Source organism: Dunckerocampus dactyliophorus, chromosome 11, assembly GCF_027744805.1.
Source record: "Dunckerocampus dactyliophorus isolate RoL2022-P2 chromosome 11, RoL_Ddac_1.1, whole genome shotgun sequence".
Lineage (NCBI taxonomy): Eukaryota > Metazoa > Chordata > Actinopteri > Syngnathiformes > Syngnathidae > Dunckerocampus > Dunckerocampus dactyliophorus.
Genome location: NC_072829.1, coordinates 9,101,316 through 9,123,925, shown reverse-complemented (window position 1 = coordinate 9,123,925; position 22,610 = coordinate 9,101,316). Strand labels below are relative to the sequence as shown.

At 40.7% G+C, this 22,610-nt stretch overlaps 1 protein-coding gene across 5 annotated transcripts in view; it reads right to left on the bottom strand.

Moving 5' to 3' along the window:
- enox2 (ecto-NOX disulfide-thiol exchanger 2) overlaps window positions 1-22,610 on the bottom strand; it is a 246,205-nt gene that overhangs the window by 79,833 nt on the left and 143,762 nt on the right. The gene's annotated exons all lie outside the window — the stretch shown is intronic.

The window sequence follows — 22,610 nt, the reverse complement described above, 5'->3', positions numbered from 1 at the left end:
TCATGTCGCCTGGACGAGTTGCTTTAAGTATCATTGCTGCAGCTAAACATTCCCATAGCTGATGTTGTGTTGTCTCTCGGCAGCAAACTACTAAAATTGACATGGACACAACAGCGCCTCCGCTGGTTGTAGCCAAGTAGTACACCTCCAATTTCATTTTCAATTTCATCAAGACCACACAACAGAACACAACAAATCTTTTTTAGGTGAGCAGGATCATGCATAGTGTATAAATGTCGATGTTTCCTGTGGATGCTGTGTGCAACCCTTCTGCCGCATCTTGTGCAAGATGAAACCCAAAAGGACAATCCTTTGGTGTTTGCAACATTCAAAACAGTTACTTTACTTTTCAATCCTTCTATTGCATGATAGTTTTCTTGTGCCACAGGAGTATTCTATAAATGTTCAGACGTTTCTGTGTGCCAGTGGATTCTCGTACTCTGCCATTGCGCATGCTGTGTTTAACCTTTCCGTCGCATCTCGTGCAAGATGAAATCCAAAAGGATGTTTTCCACCTACTCTTAGCAATAGGAAAAACTGCCATTAAAATATTCAAATAAATTCCCAATGAGAACACTCAGTGCCACAACCACAACTGGTTGAGAAGGTTCTGTAAAGAAACAGAAAACAGAAATCTTTTAACAGCATGAGCTGAGGAGCAGGCTGCCGTGACCCTCGCAACCTCATAACAAAAAAAAAAAACACTTGAAAAATGATTCACGTCGCCGCCGTCTGTGCAATTTGACACTTTGCTGCAGTGACAAAACCAGGAGCAAGTTGGAAATGAACTGGGATGCTTTCACGTACTAGTAAACAGAACAAACAGGCGATGAGTGAACCTTTGCTTGGTGTAAAATGTGATTATCATGGATGCAGGGCACCATTCGTGACGCAATGGAAGCGTTTTGTAGCGCTGGAAAACCACAGACTTGGCTATAGAGCCTGTACAAATAAGGTACTTAAAAGGCTGCAGTCAGGTGGCAGTGAAGGCATCATACATCCATTTCCCCTCTACTCTAGAGCACCTTTCACTCTCTCCTCCGGTCGACCTCTGCCCATCTGATGGAGCTGCAAATCGCTGCCAGTGCTGCAAGAGCCAAACTGCTCCCTCGTCGCCTCATGACGACGCCACTGTTAATCACCGAGTGCCCAAAAGCCTCACCTGTACCTGTCTATGTGTGTGTTTAACCAGATGTCAGATGTCAGATGCAGTGCATGTGGACTGCAACAATATGTTTGTTGAAACACTAAAAACTCTCTTGGCCACACATTACTGTCTCCCACGTTAAGGATGTGGATAAGGATGATAATGATGAAGCTTTCACAAGCTTGCTTTTTACTGGTGGAATTTCCAAGGACTTGGAAGCGACCAAGAGGAAGAAGAGAGAAACGCTGGCATGCGATTTTATGGCGCTTTTAGTACAGCTTACACTTCAATCATTGGCTGCACTGTAGTGAGGGTGAATGCACATACACACACACAAACACAAGCGCGCACACCCACCCACCCACACACACACACACACGTTTAATGGTGATGTCAGCTGGGACTCAAGACCATTTGTAGTATTGAGTACATACTAGTTTCCCTGACAACACTCTTAAGAATGTGCAGGCACAATGTACAGACAGAACACTTTAAAACAATAACGATCACTACTGTATATAACTACTGTATATAATCACGGGAACCTTTACGATCAAAGACAATCTGCTGCTCTGTAATTTTCCTAGAGTAAATTACATTGATAGTCCCTCCTGGGGACAAACTGTTGCCATCAAAAATGTTTGATGTAACATTTGAACATTTGTAACAGCCATACAATCACCATCATCATAGTGTCATCGTGTACAAAGAAGCGGCCTACTGTTGTTACTAAGAAGTGAAAACCATGAAGTGACTCAGTCAATGTTTTTTTTTTCAGTGGCATGTCAAGAGTCTTCAGTGGCATTCAAGTGTAAAAAGAAGTTAACTACCGTTAATTAAGCATTAAGCTGTTTACACAATAAAACACTAAGCCTTGGCTTGAATGGCGAGGGTGTGAATTGTACAAGCAATGTTTTAAGAGACGTTTTAGCATTCTTCAGTGACATTCAAGTGCAAAAAGAAGTAAACATCTGCTGGCACTAAAAATATGAATTAAAATAATAATATTATATAATATTATTTTACATTTTAAGTATTTGATCTGTTTAAGCTAATGTTTAAAGTCTTGTATTCATTGTAGCACTGAGATTTCTGTGGAAGTGTGTTACAAATCAATTATTATTATTAATATTATTGTTATGTGTAGTATTATGAAATAATAATAAAAGCTCAGTTGAAAGTGTACTGGCAAATGACAAAGGCATGAATTGCAGTGGCAATGCTTTTGGTGACATTTTAACAGCCTTAAAGTGTAAAAACAAGTTAACAAATGTTAAGACGTTCAAAAAAATAAAGCACTCAATAGTAACATTAATGATAAACGATAAAGGTGTAAACTGTACAGGCAATGTTTTAAGCAGCTTTTTTTTTTAAACATTCTTCGGTGACATTCAAGTGTTAAAAGAAGTTAACACATCAAAGCAATCTTCCTTAACACATGTTTTTTTAATGAAAAGTGAGGACACATATGGATGCTGGAGTCCTGCTGAAAGGCAAAACAAGCTGGGATCTCGCTTTTTACCCCGATATTACAATTACTCATTGCCAAGTTCAGCAACTACATTCAAGCATGGTTACTTTCTGTTCTTTGTGTGATATTAACACTTTATTACTGCGCTAATATACTTGGCGTATAGTCAAGTGATTTTACGTAAACGGCTATCTGAAGCCATGTTTGACCCTTCAAGTTTGGTTCATGAAGCACATCTTTATTTGGATAGGTCTTCCTTCCTCTGATCGCTGAGGAACTGATACTGAGGAACCCACCAATATCAGCAGCGTCAACGTACAGAAATGTGGAATGAATGGCTGCTCAGAACTTGGTAAGAGTTGTCGTTCTTTTCCGCTATAATGAACTCTATCAGAAAGGAGGAGCATGGCAGGTGGCAATCGATGGCTGTATTGCAAGTACATGATGGCCTCTCTTCAGTAAGAACATGGATTGACCTCCCAGTGTGCTATCACAATGACGCAACTCCACTGTGACAATCAGCGCCTTCCCTAGCTTCCTGCCATTCTGCTCTATGCAAGGCTAGGCCCCCACCTTCCAGCTCCCCCAGCGGGCAGCGGGGAAATTAAGTCATTTTCAAGCCCACTGGTCGTAAGCTTCATACGACAGCAGGTGGCTCAGAGCCAAGGGTCATTCATCCAAAATCCACGTGCTTTAAACGGGCGAACTACACATTTACTCAGCCGCCCCCGGAGGAGGGTTCAATTAAAAAGATGAGTGACAGCGAGCAAAGGATGGTGACAAAGTTAAGGTGTAATAGAGGGTGCGTGGTAAACAAATAATAAAAATATTCAACAAGAGTGTGAGAACACCTTGCGTCGGATTTCAAAGCAACAGCGCTTTAGCGCAAGGATTTGATGACAGTCATTATTGCTAAGTAGACGCTACAAAAATCAGTAATTAGTGCCGAGCGTAACGTGTCTGCTGAACACAAAGCGGCTGAGGAGACAGATGGAGTGTACAATATCTTCCAAACAAGACTGGAAAAAAAGCAACTTTAATTGTTGCTGGCTGCATGCGCGCTCATTGTGCTGCAATACAATGGACTTCATTGCATGAAAAGCTACCAAGGGGGACAAAAGGCTTTGGACTTTTCTGAGAAATTACGCTTGCTTGACCTCGATCTTCAGCTAAAGGCAACTGATTGTGTGTGTGTGTGTGTGTGTGTGAGGTTCATTCCCCCAAAAAAGTCAGCAGCATACAATTAGGTAGGTGGCATGCAAATGAGCAGATGTGGCATTGATGTAGACAAAGTAGCACAAAAACAACAAACCCCTGACAGGGTGGAACTAGTGCTTGGAGAGGCCACATTGTGAAACACTGACACAAAAACAACACACTAAATCACACAACAATACAATACAAAAGGGTAAATGTCAAAATTAAAACCCCAGCGGGTGTACCATGGTTCATCCACCAAGCATCACAAGTTGTGGGTCAAAAGATCGTTGGCGCATTTTCAACCAAAATGTGTACAAGCAGAGCTGTGCTGGCATCATGTGACCAAATTGTTCGATCAAAGGCCGGCTAGAGGGGATTCTACCAAAATAAGATACTTTAATCAAGACTGTGATTTGCTGCTTTTATTGCCTCACATAAACTCGTAGAGGAAAAGACAACGTGGTACTTCATGGATATGAGCTACGTCAGTCAAGACATTGTATGATATGCTGCTTACTTGCTTTGCCTCGTTAAACTCAGAGAAGAGCAATTACAAGACACCCAGACCTGCGCACCAAAAGTGGCAAGATGCTGACACTTACTGGATAGTAGCACTTTTTTGGAAATAAGATACGTTAATCAAGAAAGGGCATGATATGATGCTCGCTGTTATGTCTTACTAAACCCATACAAGAAAAATGACAATAGACCCAAAACTTGTGCACAAAAAGAGGCACTGTAGGCGCCACCTGAATAGTGGCACTTTTACGAAGAGAAGCTACTTTAATCAAGACATTGCATGATATGCTGCTTGATGTCATGCCTCGCTAAACACAAGGACAGGAAAAAAAGAAGATGCTGGACCCAAACCTGCGCAAAAAAGGCACTATGCTGGCGTTGACTGGACAGTGGCGCTTTCATGGATATAAGCTACCTCAGTCAAGAAAGTGCATGATATGCTGCTTACTGCTTAGCCTCACTAAAAGTCAAAGAAAAAAAAAATACCAGAGACCCAGACGTGCAGCAAAAGTGGTAGTACGCTAATGTTTGCTGGACAGTGGCACCTTTACGGAAATAAGCTACTTTAATCAAGACGGCATGTGTTACTTGCTGCTACAGTATGTCTCACTCAACTCATACAAAACCCAAACTTACGCACAAAAAGGGGTACTATAAAGGCATTGCCAGAATAGCAGCACTTTTTGAGAAAAAAAAAGCTACTTTTTTCAAGACAGTGCATGATATGCTGTTTGCTGTCACGCCACACTAAGCTCAGAGACAGGAAAAGGTGACATTGGACCCAAATAGGCATTATGGTGGATAGTGGTGTTTTTTTATAGAAATAAGTGACATTAATCAAGATGTGCATGCATGATATGCTGCTTCCTGCCATGCCTTACAAAAATCAGGGCCAGGAAAAGCCGACACTGGACCCAAACAGGCATTACTGTATGCTGCTGTCGCCAGGAGAGTGCCACCTTTATGGAAATAACCTACATTAATGAGGACAGTGCATGATATGCTGCTATGAAGAAATAAGTGAACACAAAAATGTTTTGTGTATGTTTTCCCCCTGCCAGATTCGTTTCTTTAGTAAATGAATTGTACATGTTATATTTTACATAAGTAAAAAAAAAAGGTTTTGTAATGATGGAATCTTATAGTAATTTTTTACAACATAAAAACCTGGTAATTTATTTTTAGTGGTGTGTTCACTTCCTATATCCACTGGTATTCAGCTTGAAAGGTTAATCATAGTCGAATATTGTGAATAGTTGGCAGGTCTTCAATGTTTTCTAAGGCGTTTATCAGTAGTTATTTTTTACAGCCATGGAACAGAAGCACTTGTGTTTTTCTGCCAGCGCTGTCAAGGAGGAATATCCGTCGCCGGACAGGAGCGTGACTCTTTGGGTTCTTATCAGGCTGGAGAGAGGTGACAGACAGGAACTGATTAATCCGATAGCGGGCGGGGATGAGAAAACGGAATGGTAGATAAGAATGGGCGTGAAAAAAGAGGAAAAGCAGAGCCGTGACCCGTCGCATCAATACTATGAAAGGACTGCAAACAATGTGATAAATAACAAACAAGGCCGTGTGTGTCTGTCTGCAAGGTGAAAAAAGGGTGTCGCCGTCACGTCGGCTATTAAATGCCATCAAGCTGAGACACTGCTTGATGAGCTATTTGAAAGCTGTGAACGCAGTGTGAAAAAGGAAATGTGATTATGGTTTTTCAAGGTGCGGGAAAAATATGCAATTGAAAGAAACAAGCTGGATTCTGACCATTTTGCTTGCTTGATTAGTTAGCAGTAATCAAAACACGACTTTAGACCACAGCTACCTCACGTATCTTCGACGACATAAATCACTTCAAAATAACGGTGTTCTTGCACTACACTGGCAGAGAACTTTTCTCAGTTGGTATGTGTTCTTCAGCTATGCTGTGGCTTTGGTTTCTCTTTAAAGGTCATGTATCAGAGGTCTCACAATAGTGTATCGGAAGTGTGTTGTCCGAAATCTAGCCTTAATGCTGGAATTTAGAGAGTTTGAAAGTGCTTCACCATGCTTCACCTTTGTTGATGGCTTGGATTTAAATTACCAAATAAATGCATGATGCAAGAAACACTTAAATGAGCACCCTTAATTGATAAATAATCGTCAACACAACACAACACAACAACAATTGTCAACACGAATCTCTTCTATGTTTGAAATGTGTTATGAAATGCACCCGGTGCTTAAAGTTGGCGCTTAGCCAAATGCAATCTGCGTCAATAGAACTGCTCAGCAATTAAGGGTGCGGACAAGTCCAAACATTTACGTGGGTTGATTTGACAAATCTTTAAGTAAAGTTGATCAAATGTAAAAATTACTACAGTTTCTGCTTGGCCATTAACAAGTAGCAAGCAGCTCTTCTCAACTCCATTGGAAAAAAACACCCTCATGTCACTCGCTGACACTGATGCTGTGAACACCAAGGTAGGTTGGATTGCCAGGTGCCAGGAAAAGTCGCAACTGAAAAAGTTATTTTAAAAGTGGAGCGGCGTGAGGGAGAGTTTCCTCACGTTTGGTGCTCATGAGCACATATTACTGTTACAACATCATTAAAAAGTCACTTATGCATAATGGGGGAAGTTTAAGTCAAGCCTTCCTGCATGTTATTAGTGTCGTGTCATCAGAACAAGACTGACCAAAAAAAACCTCAACAGATCCATTGCGCCTAAAAAGGTGACAATATTAGCTTTTTAACCTCTTGCAAAATTCCTTGACATGATCAGATTAATTCTGGCACCTGTAGTGCTGTGGATTTTTCAGGATTAAGATTAAGCTGCCATCACCAGAGCAAATGCCAACAACGTTTGGGAATTGCATGCTGTCAAAAACGACACATGGCGTCTAACATGTCACCTCTACGAGACTATGAATGTGAAAGACTTCTCACGGGCTGCGTTTAAAAGGTAATCCTCCGGCAGCAAGCGTGCAAAGCAGAAACATCTTCATTTCTGCTTCAGCTGCTTGGAAACTCCACTCCAACGCAGTTAGCTGCATGATGAAATATTCCACCCAAGAGGCGGCCGAGCAAAGAAAATATCAAATGAGTATTTTTCCCACTTTAAAACTAGATAAAATAAACCAATAATGTCAGCAAGCGTGTTTTACATGTTTAAAACAACAAGCACAAATCCCACAGATTCCATTAGCGAGCGAGCAGAATACGTCTCGTGTTTTTTGGGGGGGTTTAATGTGCAAATCATGTGTCTGTTCCACTTTTTGCTGGAGTGGCTAAATGCGCAACGAGCAGGCGGCCGTGAATGTGAAATACCTTTGACGCTGGCGAAACCATCAGTAAATAATGGCGGTGGGAGTATGTGGCGTCGAACGGATGTGAAGATGTGCAGAGAGCAACTCCCAGCAGAGCGTCGGTCTACTCGGAAGACGAGGCACTAATAGGCGAGCGGATCGTTACGAGGCGCTGGTGCAAAATGAGTCTGCAAAACAAATTAGGAGCCACTTGCATATAGAAATATGTTACATCAAACACATGGATGATATTTCTCTCTGGGTTCATTTGCTCTACAAACAATGAGGGATCAATGAAGCATCCTATTTGTTTTCTTCACTGCGGGGGGCGTCACGGCACGCCATACTCAAGGTTCACTTTTACAGTCACGGTTCGGTTCAGTAAGGGAACAAAATGAAAAACATAAAATTGCTGAGGTTTTCACTAGACAGTGGAACCTCGATTGGCGACATTAAGCCGTTCAGAAGGTCCAACTCAAAAGGAAACTGACGTTAACGTGATACATTTTTTCCCGAATAAATAACACAAATCCAATCAATTTGTTCGGGACACACACAAAAAACTAGTAAAATAAGTGAAAAATGAACATGTAACATTGATTGATTTACCTTGATTGAAGGCTAAATTGATGAAGACTAAATTGAAGATTGAATTAATGACAAAGACGGCTATGAGATAGCTGCCACCGTGTTTTGCTAGGAGTTATTTCTTTCACACCACCTTTATCAAAATGATGGCACTTGCAATTTTCTGCGGCTCCACTGTAGATTATTTCACAGCCGTGTTCAATAAGAAAAGCAGAGACCGACGGCGTAACGCAATTTCCCGTTGTGGGACTAATGAAGACATATCTTATCTTAACTGTGTTGGTTAGCAAAGAACTACACAGTCAAACGCTCATGACGTCACAGATGGGTGATGGAGCTGGGGTACAATGACTTCCAGTTCCGGTTTCCATGCTAAAAGGGATGTTTCGTGATTTAAAAAAAAGTGATAAATATATAAAATATATAAAAAAAATATATGCAACACGTGCCATGTTGTACACTGAGAAATGTATGCAAACCGAAGCAAAATTTTTGCATTAACTTTCACTGTAGTATGAGGCAGTTATAATCCCTGTCCCTTACTCGATGTGTTCCGTGTGGGAACACGGTTTGCCTCTGTACAGTACCAAAAGTTGCACACCGAAAAATCAGACTATGAAATCATGTACAGTTACACCGATTGTCGGTATGTATTCTTTCATTACACTGAATCTTTGGTTTCTCTTTAAAAGATCCCATGTTCTACTATTTTTTTTCACTAATTTTAACTAAGTGTCAGAGGTCCCACAATGGAATGACTTGTGTTATCCAAAATCTTGCCTTGATGCTGTAATTTAGCATTAAAGTCGTTAAAAGTCTACGCTGTTTTGTGTGCACATTAGCTGACAATATTTTGCCCAAATATTCACGATCCACACAGTCAAGTTGTTCTGTGAAAAGTATTAGCATGTCTAATAAGAATGAGAACAGAAGTGAGTTTTTTTTCCCCCAAAAAGTAATTGCTAAGCTTCCTTGGATCCCACTGCAGCAGACATTTTTAAACAGGACATACAGTAATAAGTGCACTAATGGGAAAAAAAAATGATTGGGAGTGTTCAACTTTTATATCTATAGAGACTTCAAACCTCAGTGCTGGAGCAGGCATGACATGGCAGTGAATTTAGATAAACATGAATCTTAATGAAATGAGACAGGCACATTTGCGGGTGTGTGTGTGTTTGTGTGTGTGTGTGTGTGTGTGTGTGTGCATGAATGTATGCTATATTAATCAACTCCCTCTCATCTATTATACATTAGCTTCCAACTTGACTTATCATGAGCAATTTGCTCTCCGACACCGCCGCATGCCGACTGGGATGACTGCACTCGGTCAACATCTTGCAACGTTCAAATTCATTTCTATACAAAGAGCAAATGTATTACGGGGTATTATGAAGGGCGCTGTATGAGGCCGTATGTGCAGTCATGACATCATGACGGTTTTTCTAGGGGTGTAACGATTTGTTTTAATAACGTTTCGATTCGTATCATGATTCAGGGTTGCCAGTACGTTTCAAGGACCATACTGGTTCATTTAGAATGATGCGTTTCAAAACGATTCAGTAACTTTTTAGCCAAAAATTCAACCAGTGTGACCTTGAAATAAATACCTGGATACTGGACAGTCCAGGTGAAGTTTCCTGTATTCCCGTTGTTTTTTGTAAGGCAATCAGGTATTAATTCATTATGGATAGAAACAAACAAGTGAAAAACAATTAATGGCAAATGCATTCACATTTTATTTGAATAGAGTGCAACCAACACTTCAGGTTGAATTAACATGAGGTTAACCTTTTCTGCTCTCATTTTCAATATTCAATAAAAGTACAGTAAGTCCATCCAAAGTTTCAACAGTAGGTTTACCTGCTACTTATGCTGTTGTTTTTCAACATAAAAATAATACAAATACAACATTAATATAACAAAATAAAGTGCAATCAACATCTCTTCAGGTTGAATTAACAGTAAGTTTACCTACTAGTGTGCCTGGAAGGTCAGTGTTGTGTGAAATCCCATGGCGCCTTAGTGGTTGGTTGGAGAGATTTGTCATGTTGCCGTGGTATTTTACTTTACCTTGACATATCTTCTAAACAGCGAGCAACTTATTTAGAACATCTCCCTCTTTGCAAAAGCCAAAGTGTTTCCACACACTGGACTGCAAAGGTGGCTTAATTACAGTATTTCTTGCTCGCCAGCTTGTCCTCTGCCATGCGCCATGCTAGGTTTGTTGTCTGCTGGCACGTAGCGATGACGTCACAGACAGGCAGACTGAATCGAGTAACGTTTAACGTCTTTAGCACTTCATTAAAAGTGCTAAAAAAAAAAAAAAAAACACACAACCATATAGAGCAGGGGTCACCAACGTTTTTCCTTGTGAGAGCTACTTTTACAAAATGAAAATGGCCAAGACCTACTCATTTTTGTAACATTTATTTTAAGAGCTTATCTTAAACCCAAACAAAGTGAATATGCTTGTTTTACCAGAACATTAACAAAATGCTGGTGTCCTCAACTCACATTTTGTATTTCAGAATGCATTTCTTTCTACTGTTCTTTCATTATTAACTGAAAACCTGAATGAAAAGCAGGCTTGCGGGCACCTCATGTGGTCGTGGGGGGCACGTGGGCACCACGTTGGTGACCCCTGGTGTAAAGCTTGCGATGCTTAAATCCAATGCTTTATTTCCTAGTATCGATGCAATGGATTGATTACCTTTTAAACGATGTTACATCGATATGTCGTTCAGAATGGCAGCTTGCCAAACACAGATCAATGTAGTTGGATCATGGGAATATAAATCCATACATTCATGTAAAAGATGAACTGTTACACCCCTACTTTTTTGCTGTATGGGTTTAACCCGTAGGGTAGAATGCAGCTGTCAAGATGTGAACTTCAAACGTTCAAGAAGCTCTTCTCTCAAATGTGGAGCAAACAAGTGAGGGAGATGCTAGATTTTTGTCACTGTTGGTTCTTTAAAAAGACTCCAGGGACAAATAATACTGTTAGAACATCATAAAAAGTAACTTTTTCATATTACAGCGGTGTGAAAAAGTGTTTGCCCCCTTCCTGATTTATTTATTTGTGCATGTTTGTCACACTTAAATGTTTCAGATAATCAAACAAATTTAAATATTAGTCGAGGACAACACAACTTTCACAACACAAAATTCAATTTTTAAATGAAACTTTTCATTATTAAGGGAGAAAAAAATCCTAACCTACATGGGCCTGTGTGGGAATACGTGATTTCAAATGGAAAAATGGAGGTTATGAAGCCATTTCCAAAGCTTTGGGACTCCAGCGAACCACAGTGAGAGCCATTATCCACAAATGGCGAAAACATGAAACAGTGGTGAACCTTCACAGGAGTGGCTGGCCAACCAAAATTACCTTAAGAGCGCATCCAAGAGGTTACAACAACATCCAAAAAACTGCAGACCTCACTTGCCTCAGTTAAGGTCAGTGTTCAGGACTCCACCACAAGAAAGACACTGGACAAAAACTGCATGGCAGAGTTCCAAGACGAAAACCACTGCTGAACAAAAAGAACATTAAAAGGGGATCTATTATACTAATTTTCTGGCCTTTGTATTGAGTTCTGGACTCCTATAGAGCAGCTACACACGATAACCTGCACAGAAAGCTTTCTAGATCTTCCAGACTCTGCACCTCTTCCTGCAGAGTTTCCTGCCTCCCGCCCAAACGGTCTGTGTAATTTACTCCACCCCCAGCCCTCCTCCAGGTACGCCTCCCGCCAAGCCCACTCTGCTGTGATTGGTCACACTCCCAAGCGCTCCTAAGGACTTCCGGACAGCTCCCAAACCCATTTTGTCCGACTACTTACACAAAATCAACAAATTGCTACTTACAGCTTGCTCTGCTGACTCTTCAACACGACCAAGTAACGTTGAAAAGGCGTCGGACTTCAGCAAGTCCAGCTTCGTGTTGGGCCCATGTTCACAAAACAGTGCTGTGTGAAAAGCCTTTGACTGATGAGCATATTTTTCTCTTGCGGGCTGGAAATCAGGCACTCCAACCACTTGTGCATGATGCTTGCCTCTTTAGGCACACCCAAACAAACATTTCCTGGGAGCATGGTGAACAGAGCAGAGGCAGGCCTGTAGCGTTTGCCTGGTCATGCCCATGTAAGGAAGACTGGGTTGCATTGACGTCCATGGAACTCGGTGATAAAAAAAAAAAAAAAAAAAAAAAAACACAGCGTCCAGAGCCGTCCAAAACTGCTTTCAGGACTCACTTCCAAATGTGCAAACCTCATTATCTGACGTGTTGGCATCGTTTAACACGAGAATGCAACATTGTATGGCATTTATGGCTCAGAAAAGAGGAAAACCATAATAGGTCCCCCCTTTAAGGCTCGTCTCAATTTCGCCAGAAATCATCTTGGTGATCCCACGATCTTTGTTAAAATACTCTGTGGTCTGAAGAGACAAAACTTTTTGGAAGGTGTGTGTCCCATTACATCTGCCATAAAAGTAACACCTCATTTTAGAAAAAGAACATCATACCAACAGTAAAATAAGGTGGTGGTAGTGTGATGGTCTGGGGTTGTTGTGCTGCTTCAGAACATAGAAGACTTGCGGTGATAAATGGAACTATGTATTCTGATATCTACCAAAATATCCTGAAGGAGAATGTCCGACTATGTGTTTGTGACCTCAATCTGAAACAAACTTGGGTTCTGCAACAGGTGAATGATCTTGCACACCAGCAAGTCCAAGAAAAACAAAATGAAGACTTTGGAGTGGCCTAGTCAAAGTCCTGACCTGAATCCTATTGAGATGCTGTGAATTACAACAATTCTGCAAAGATGAGTGGGCTAAAATTTCTCCACAGCACATATTTTTCAAGAAAATATACAGTTCTGCTATTACTATTTCAAAAAATGGCTATAGATAAAGGCATGCAGTAAATGAGAAAAATCATCAGTATGGACCACACGTCTGTGTAGGCTCTCAGTCGTACAGGAGTTGTCCATCGAGGGAAAGGCTTCTTGAGACGTCATCTGTACTTCTGTCAAGAAGGTGTCGGACGTTTCGCTCCTCATCCGAAGAGCTTCGTCAGCGAACTAATAAGTGCTGGTAGCCTAGGCCTTAAATACAGTAAGAGTGGGCAGAATTGGTGTTCCAACACCCTCCTCCTATTGGTTCCTTACACTAAGCCCGGGCGGAGTAGTGGTATAATCCTCTCCAGCTATTAACACCTCCGATAAAAGGGAAGTGTCGCTCCCTGAGTTGGGTATGAACGACTCTGATACTGGCTCGTTAGCATATATTGTTCTGGCTCGGCCCTGGCTTCACCTCATTTGCAAGACTAAGAGCTGTGGGTTTTGGTCTCAGTAACCTGCTGAACACAGGGTCCAAATTAAACCTCAAACCGCCATTCCGATTCAATGATGGGTTCTGTTGTTTGACAAAAATAGCTTCCTTTACTCCTCTTTCAAACCATCTGTTTTCTTTGGCCAAAATCTTTACATCGCTGTCCTTAAAAGAGTGATTGGTTGCTTTAAGGTGTAGATGTAATGCTGATTGAGGCCCACTAGAATTGTCCCTGCGATGTTGATAAAGCCTTTTTTGGAGCATTTGCTTAGTTTCCCCAATGTAGTGCTCTTTGCATTCCTCATCTTTACAGTGGATGGAATAGACCACATTGCTCTGTTTTTGGTTTGGAGCCTTGTCTTTAGGATGTACTAATTTTTGTCTCAGGGTATTTACTGGTTTGAAATAGGTAGGAATTTTGTGTTGCCATAAGATCCTCTGGAGTTTTTGACGAAGCTCTTCGGATGAGGAGCGAAACGTCCGACACCTACTTCACAGAAGTACAGATGACGTCTCAAGAAGCCTTTCCCTCAGTATGGACCAAGGTTTGTGATGGTAGTAAATTCAGTCATCTGATTTGCATATTATGAAGTCACCAGGCTCAGAAATCTTGCTCTTTAAAACCACTGCTGCCTTCTCCGCTATTAGAAGTGCATTTCCTGCCACACATTCTCCCGCGACTGTTTTTTTTTTTTTAACATTCCCGCTACCCTTTTTACTTTTTCTACTTTTTATAGACACATATTTTACAAGTTGTTTGATTGTGTATGTTTAAGTGGCTGCAGCATCTCACACTAACACATAAACAACAGAAGTTCAGACAATGCCCAACCTTAGCAATATCGCTTTACTCATAATCAGGACAGTGCATGGTATGCTGTTTAGCACAACAATGACAATGTCACAATTGCCTAACAAACCCATCTACAAGCTCACAGCAGTACAAAGTGCCCAGTAAGTAAAGTGTTGCAGTGTAACGCAAAAACATAAATCTCAAAATTTTGTCAGATTTTGTTTTTCTATCTCAAATACACAAAAAAACATCTTTTGTGCATATCAAAAACATATCAGAAGTTGTAGATAAATGTTCTCCATTGATGTTTCAGTCTGTCTTTATTAGGGACGCTCTGATCAGGGTTTTCATGCTGCCGATTCTGATAGCAATCATCCAGGACTGAAATCGTCTGATACCGATCACGGCTGATACCGATCATGTGAGGAAACGTTAGGACAATTCCAAGGTCCCTTGACTGTCCGGGTGCCCAGAAAATAGGTAATTACTAATACAATTAGTTATTCATTAATGGGGGGGCTATATGAAGAAAGGAACCATAAAATCACCTTGATTATGACAAAAACATATTTGACTTACTTTTTCAAGAGGACATACATCATTCGTGACACTTACAGAGGATGAGAGACCTTCTTTAAGGAGACTTTGGATGTGAGAGTACATTGCTGGGGCTCGAGCAAGACTTCCAGTAGCGGTCGGTGAACTCGATGTCTTCCGTCTCGTCCGATGAATTCAAATATTTTTGGGGTTATTTGCTTAGCCTTCTGACTGTAACGCATACAGTATACGGTCGTTTGTTGTCCACATGGCTGCGTTAGCTGCCATTTGACTGATGCTCACCATACTCCGTCAGGTGTTTGCCGTATTAAATTCAAGCTTTTTAACGTGCTACGCCTGCAAGATTTTGTTTTTGTGGCATGTGTTGGCAGTTAAGTTCCACACGGCAGACTTGGTTGTTTTTGTTTTGGCACGCCTGCGCACTGTGAAGGAAAGTGGGAGGAGGACGCTACCCAAGATGATAGTTAGGGCAAGGCACTACACTGTACTCGGGGATTGCTGCGGACTGCAATAGTGCTAGCCACAGGTGATCGGCTTTTGTGATTGCCGTTGAAAGGTATTTATCGGCATATGCCGACCACATGATTTTTCACGGAAATTGGCCGATGGATCGGAGCATTCCAAGCCTTTAGTCTGTGGCTAGTAAACTAAATACCTATAGCTTAATTAATTTAGTTAACAGTATGAACATTTGAAGGAAAAAGTCTCAAACGGCAAAACTATCGCCATCCTACTGTATAGACATAGTAAAGGTCAATTATAAAAAACTGCCAGATGTTCGTTAGAAACCCTGCAAGAGCTCATCGTCCTCGTTTTAACACCGCCCAGCGTGTCTGGACTGTTTTCCGACAGCACAAAGCAAACACACACAGAGAGGATTAAGCCTGAGAGTGTTGCGTCAGATGGCGAACACGACAAGAATTCCAAATTTGGGGCTCGAATAATGCGGCTAATCCAAAAAGGGTGCAGCGCTGTGTTGCTTGGAGACATTAGTGGCCGAGGACAGAACAGCTGTGCAACATAATGGATCCCACATGTGATGTTGAGAATACGTCCAAGAATGATCTTTTCTAAGAGAGCAGCATGGATGCAAGATCGCATTGCACTGCGCTGCATGCTTTATCCACTGGACCCTCATCTGCCTCACTGTACAGCAGCCATACCAATATTTAAATCCCAAAAACTGAATTTTGCTTCAGAGTTTGCATACAAAGCCTTTAATAAAGGCAAAAAGTGAGAGCGTGGAAAGAAAAGGACTTCCACAGACTGCCTCTCCCTCTCCCTGGAGGGCCCAAGTATGAAGTCGTGAGGGCCTGATTAATTTCATCCTGGCTACTGTCACTCATAATGTCCTTCATTGTCCTGCAGAAGATATGAAGGAGAAAATCATTAATATAGCTTTTAAAGGCGGTGTCAGGAAGTTATGACAAGAGACACCATGCGATAAACAATGAGAAAAAACATTGAAATAAACAGAAGCCTTGAAGCTTCCAGCTACTGAAATGTGTTTTCAGGAACGATATCATCTACTTGCACCCATCCGATACTCTCGTTGAGTTTCCGAAACAGCCAAAAAACGCTTTAAATTCCAACATTTTTGGGCCAAAATGCCTAAAAAAAAATTGTACCAAACATAAAGGTAAAGTTTTCCTTGAACTATTTTGATTAGAGCTATGGATTTGGGCTTTTATGAAAGACAACATTACTAATTTTCTTCCCAAACAGTCATAATCTAAGTGTGACTGACACCATAAACAAATAGGAGTTTTAAGTGGTAGTTATGTGCCTTCAAAATAACTAGTTTGGCGGTATAGACTGGAAAACACAATGTTTGAAGCCTTATATAGTCCAAATTCAAATTTGAAAACACAGTCGTCCCTCACAGTATCGCGGCTTGATTATCGCTCCCTCGCTATATCACGTTTTTTCAGAAATTAATTAATAAATGGTTGCTGTGTCGTGGTAGACTATGGTCCATTATTAGTCCAAACAACATATATTGAAATACAAGTGATGTGTAATATTCTGATCACTGTGCGGCAGTAATGACATAAAACATTCAGACATTACCTTGCATAACATTACCTTAACACTGCATGAAGTCAGCTTGGGCATGCCCGACATGATAGAGTGAAAAAAGGTTCTTCGTTCATCCCGGATGGAAATGGTCAGTTTTTGGCTTCTTAAGTTTTGAGGGAATAAATTCAAGGCTAATTGGTTTGCTCGCTAGCTCGCTGTCTCGAGTCCTTGCAGCATAATAGTTGCAATGTGGTGTAAACAATGAATAATAGGAGTGTAAAATGTGACTATAGGTGTTATTTCATGTCCACAGGGCTCTAATAATGTTAAAAAAAGATCCCATTTAAGAACATTGAATCCTATATTGCGGGAATTCATTTAATGCGGCCAGGTCTGGAACCAATTAACGGCTATCAATGAAGGACGACCGTACAACAAAAAGTGAGTATTTAACACAGGTTTTCAGTTTCAGTGAAGATTCAATGAGGATCAGGCGTTCCAAAGGTGTGGCATTTGGATAAAACAAAGCCCCATGGCTTCCTGGACACTGTGGCGTGTCTTTGAAGACATGTTTGCTATAAAGACAAATAGAAAAGATGCAACGTCGATGCATCGTTGACGCACATTCCACATTTTCTGTTGCTCCATTACACAGGCGTTCCTTGCTTTTATGACAAAAAAAACACCCATCAACCAAAGTATTAGTGTTTCCACAGTTTAACTGGCTATTCAGTGCGTCAGATACAATGGAAATGGCTGAAAAGGGAATGGTACCGTTTTTACTTACACAAGATGATTGGCTGGTGTGCTGCAGTGGGCGGGGTGAACAGTTGCCTGTTTAGAGGTGCCAAACTAGAGTTTGAAAGCTTCAGTAGCCCATGCGAAAGCTCGTGCCAATGCCAATGCATCCAGGATGTCTGAAGTTATGATCAATAATTGGTGGAAAATACACACATCTGGTAAAAATAATGAAGGTTCACAGTGGTGGCTGGTGTGTCTTTGCGGATATAACGCTTAATGTGGACTATTTACATTTATTGGACCATTACCAACTTAACAGGACCAGGATCTCCTGTTGGGATTCTGTGAGGCTTCGAAGGTGAGTTGCATTCATGTTTATGTTTGTGACTTGTCTAAAGTAAGTGTTCAACCACTCATGCAGATATAACTGGATGCTGAAATGGTATATATCATTCAAATCTCAACAAACTTAGCTTTCCAATGATGTTTAACACGCCTTGGCAAGCAGGGGGCGGAGAAAAAGCCGGCTTTGTCAAGAAAACAGGAGACGGCCCACCGTGTAAATGCGTCCATTGATGCCTGAAGAACATTTTGACACCCAAAGAAACAAAGTGGATTTAATCTTTGACAGTTAAACGCTCAGAATCTAAAAAGAAATAAAATACTTGTCATATTGCATGTTGAACATTATAAACTAGCTACACGCTAATATCGCTGTCATACCGTCGAAAAAAGGAACACAGCCTTGATGGTCACAGCTGTAAAAGTCCCAAGGCAAATCTTTGAGTAATCAATTAGCGTGTGGCAGAAACAACACATTAGTTCACCGTTCAGTCAAGTTAACAGCCACCAAAGTGTTCATGGCGCGTAATTCATCCAATGGAATACAATTACAGCAGGGGCACAATGGCCTGCACAAATCAAAGTAAAGACTCCTTTAACATGATCTAAGTGGAAGGCCTCGCGTCCTGCAAGTCGTAATTAGAAAAATAGTTCCCTTCAGTCAAAAACGCAGCATGTTTTAGCACGGTGCTCGTGTTCTGATTTGGGTTTTTTCTATCAAATATTCTAAAATGAGGACATTAAATAACTAAGCAGACTTACATCAACGGTCTGTTTTGCTGTTATTAACAGGACTTATTTTTACACTTATACGGCCGCTAAAAATGTTTAAAGAAAACCCATTTCATTAACGTTAACATTAACTCATTCAATCCCAGCCATTTTTTCAAAAGACAACCCCTTCAATACCGGGCCATTTTAGACGCTTTTGACTGATCTTTCAAGGCACACAGAATATTGTGTCGTATAGAACATGGGTAAGTTTCAGGAAAATATCAGTTGCCGGCTAGAAAAGGGAGAAAATGAGCTTTTTGTGAAACGATATTTGTTGCTTTTGTGACAGCTGAAATATCCATACAACTATACCACAACAAGCAACACAAAAAAAATGTTGATTTTTTTTTACATCAGAATAATGTATTTACAAATATAACACCATAAACTAGTTACAATTTCCACATATGGAACTGAACTATGTGTGTGCATGCGTTAAAATTTCCCTACAATGTGTCTTTTTTTGGTGTGGTACGCAATGTAACAGCTGCCTTTTATGCAAAGGCTTCCTCTTCCTGTCATGTGTGTTTCTCCTTCCCCGTTATGCACTTCTGCCACCTAGTGGCTGTTTTTATGGCATTCAAATTACTCTCAAGCCTAAGCCATTTGTGAGGAGTTGCATCATCTCCTTTCGCCGCTTGCACGCAAAAACATAAAAGACGTGTAAATACATTGTTGGGATCGGGCATTAGGGTTTATAAAGACTTATTTATAATGAGTTGTTCTTTTGATTTTTTTTGCATTACGTAATGTGTTGGTTAAGAGTGAGTGTTTTATAGTTTTCATGACTTGAGTGGTTGACTTATAATCACCCTGGCAGTTAAAGTAAAAAAATACATTTATGATTGCAGAAGTTTATTTTTATTTCCGTGAATTGTTATATTCATGTGTATGATACATACAGTAAGAAGACTAGTCTACCCTTCAGGGTGAAAAAAAGGATTAAGTGTTTTTATTGATGCAGAGACATCAGCCGAGGGCAAACTTGCTAGGAAATCACGTTAGCGGTTTCAAGTCAAAAAGCAAGGAGACTTAAGGCTACGTTTGCTTGCAAGAAAACATCTGGTAAATCAAGTACAGCCTGAAACATGACCAAACGGACTGAAAGGATTTTGAAAGGAAAAAAAAAGTGGTGTGGGTTTAGCAAGAGTCAGATGAAAACACAAAGCCAAGAACAGCAGAATGGAAGAAACCACCCAGAAAATAATTTTGGATGATCAGACAGGCTCTTTCAGGATAAGAGGTACAGTGGATGGAAGCGTGTACTGCCTGACAAAGAACATACACTGATAGTATGTTTGACCCTACTTACTACTACCTCATCTTTCCTGAAAGTTTGAGGGATACTGACTGAGAATTATCACCTGTAGAGCATAGAAACGGACTGACTTGACCTCACTACTTCGGCCATCTTGGATCAGATATACTTTAGACAGGCTTCTTGCTCTTCATTAGGCAATTTCGGAAAGTTTGAAAGTTTTCCAGCTGGGTAACCTTGTGTTAGACATCTTGAAAATCAACAGGGTCCTTGCCCAGGTGCAGAGATTGCCAGGAATTGTCAAAGTTTGACAGTTTCTATGGGAATTTAAATAGACATGTACAGGAATTAGTTTAATAAGTTTGGGCGGACGCATCTTGCAGCAAAATCTCACAAATCAACCAATAAAACAAAAAAATAAATAAAAAAAGATTATCCAATATTATATTTTGAAAAAAAAAAGATTAATAGAAATAATAATATATTACATACACCTATTTAAAAAATGTGAAATATTAGTTTGCGTCCATAGTTGCAGTAAAACTGACCACATATTTCCAACTATATTATCATAATTAGAGCTTGACCGATATGATTTTTTCAGACCTGATGCCATTTTTTAAGAGAAGGCCAAAAACGATATTTACAGCAGATTCATTTGCAGTAGAAGTGGAAAAATTAGTGACAAAAATGTTTCACATTAGGTCATCCACCAAACTATCATGGATTCCATATTACTATTGGTGAAAAAACAGTGCCATAGTGTTTGTGCTTGCGGTTAAGGAGGAGATACTCACCAATGCAATTCCAATTTATAAGATATTCTTTATGACACCCTTATTTTGTTTACAAAATTAAGACAGTATGTGGCAAACAGCGCTCTTATTTTGAAGGATGGAAGTGTGTTGTGTGTTTTGGGAATGTGCCTTGACGGTTTAGACAGCTGGGTGCAAAAATAAACATGCCTCCCATCCCTATTTTGCTCAGAACTTGCACGGCGTCAGTGGGGATCGTGAAACGCTGGGTGACATAAACAAGCGGTAGAACACACCAGCCTGAGTCGCACACACACAGTTGCACTAGCATGCTCTGTTAAACTAAGTTAGCTGAGCTAGCTTCATTCACGCTCTGTAAGAGAGGAGTTTCAAAGTTTTTTTTTTGCCAACTTTCACCGCTGCAAACAGAAAGGCTCGGCTGCATCAGAGCCAAAATAAACCAGTTTTAAATTGACCTCTTATCTGCCGTCAGGTTAAAAAAAAGGCAGATGCTGTCAAAATGCCAAATACCGGCCGCTTATCAGTTAATCACTGATCATAATATAATATTGCTTAGTCTATATCCTTATTTATTTATTATATCAGTTTTGTACTCCAGTATTTCTTATTCACTGCTTTAACTTGAATCTCTTTGTTTCAGTCTGTTTTCAAATGTATTTATTTATCTATCATGCAACATTTAAACACAGAGAGTGAACAAACTATCAGCGATTGCCGAAATATGGAGAAGGGGTAGGATTAAACAATCCCTGCTTGTTCCCACTCCTTTTCAGACATGTTGACTTGTGCAATGTAAGCGTGATGTACGGCAATGTAACTTGAAAAGCATGTTTGAAACAAATGAAACCATTACTATTACCATTTATCTGCATTCATTCCTGTAGAAAGTGTCCTTCCTGTCCGCATTTCCAGCCCTTTGCAAGTGTAATTTGACCGGAACCTCAAAAACAATACGGGTGTTGCTCTAAAAAAAAAAGTTATGAAATAATATTGATTTAGAATGTAACATGTAAGCCTCCAAAATGCCAGTATGTATGATTTGTGTAATATGGCTGATGGTTTGTTGTGCAGTTCAATTTTGTCACAGCCAGTTTGCCCAAATTGTCAGTGTCAAACCAGGTTGAGCCCCCGGATTTAGCACCCCCGCCGGCCCACCAACGCGTGAGCTGTTGTCACCTCGGCCTGCCGCTGACGGCATCTTATCAGCAGCTGCCAATTACAACACGGGCATCTTATCGGCACTAGCCAATTAGAGGCGGAGGAGTCGCTGTGAGGAAATGTCAACAGCTCAGCGAACTTGCCAGGGTTCTTTATCTGGCCCCCGCCTACCCGACCGGGTACTCTTTTCTTTTTTTTTCCTCCCCGCTGACACACTGCTGCAGAGCTGTGTTGTGACATGAAAATGCTGGAGGTATGGCAAGCTTTCAGCAGAGCAGCCCCCTAACACCCCTCAAAAAGCAAAGCCTTCACATGTGGCAATTTGGAATTTTAGCTGTGACAGCTGACGACAGGAAACACACTCGGGTCTGAAACGCTAGCCGCTTGGTTGTCACCACTTAATATGTATGGGCAGTTAATTCAGAGCGAGATGGTCTTGGTAGTCTTGTCATGCTTTAACAAGCTTTTGTTGCTCCTGTATAACCAGGAATACCCATCTGGAGATGACCACAGTGTGTCACACGGGACATGTTGTGGATTTGCAAGTCGTCAAAACAACAATAAGGAGGTCGTATTTCTTTTTGTAGACCACTTGAGGACTAAAGGTGGTCCCCATATTACGGCGTTTGATTCAGAAAACACTCCCA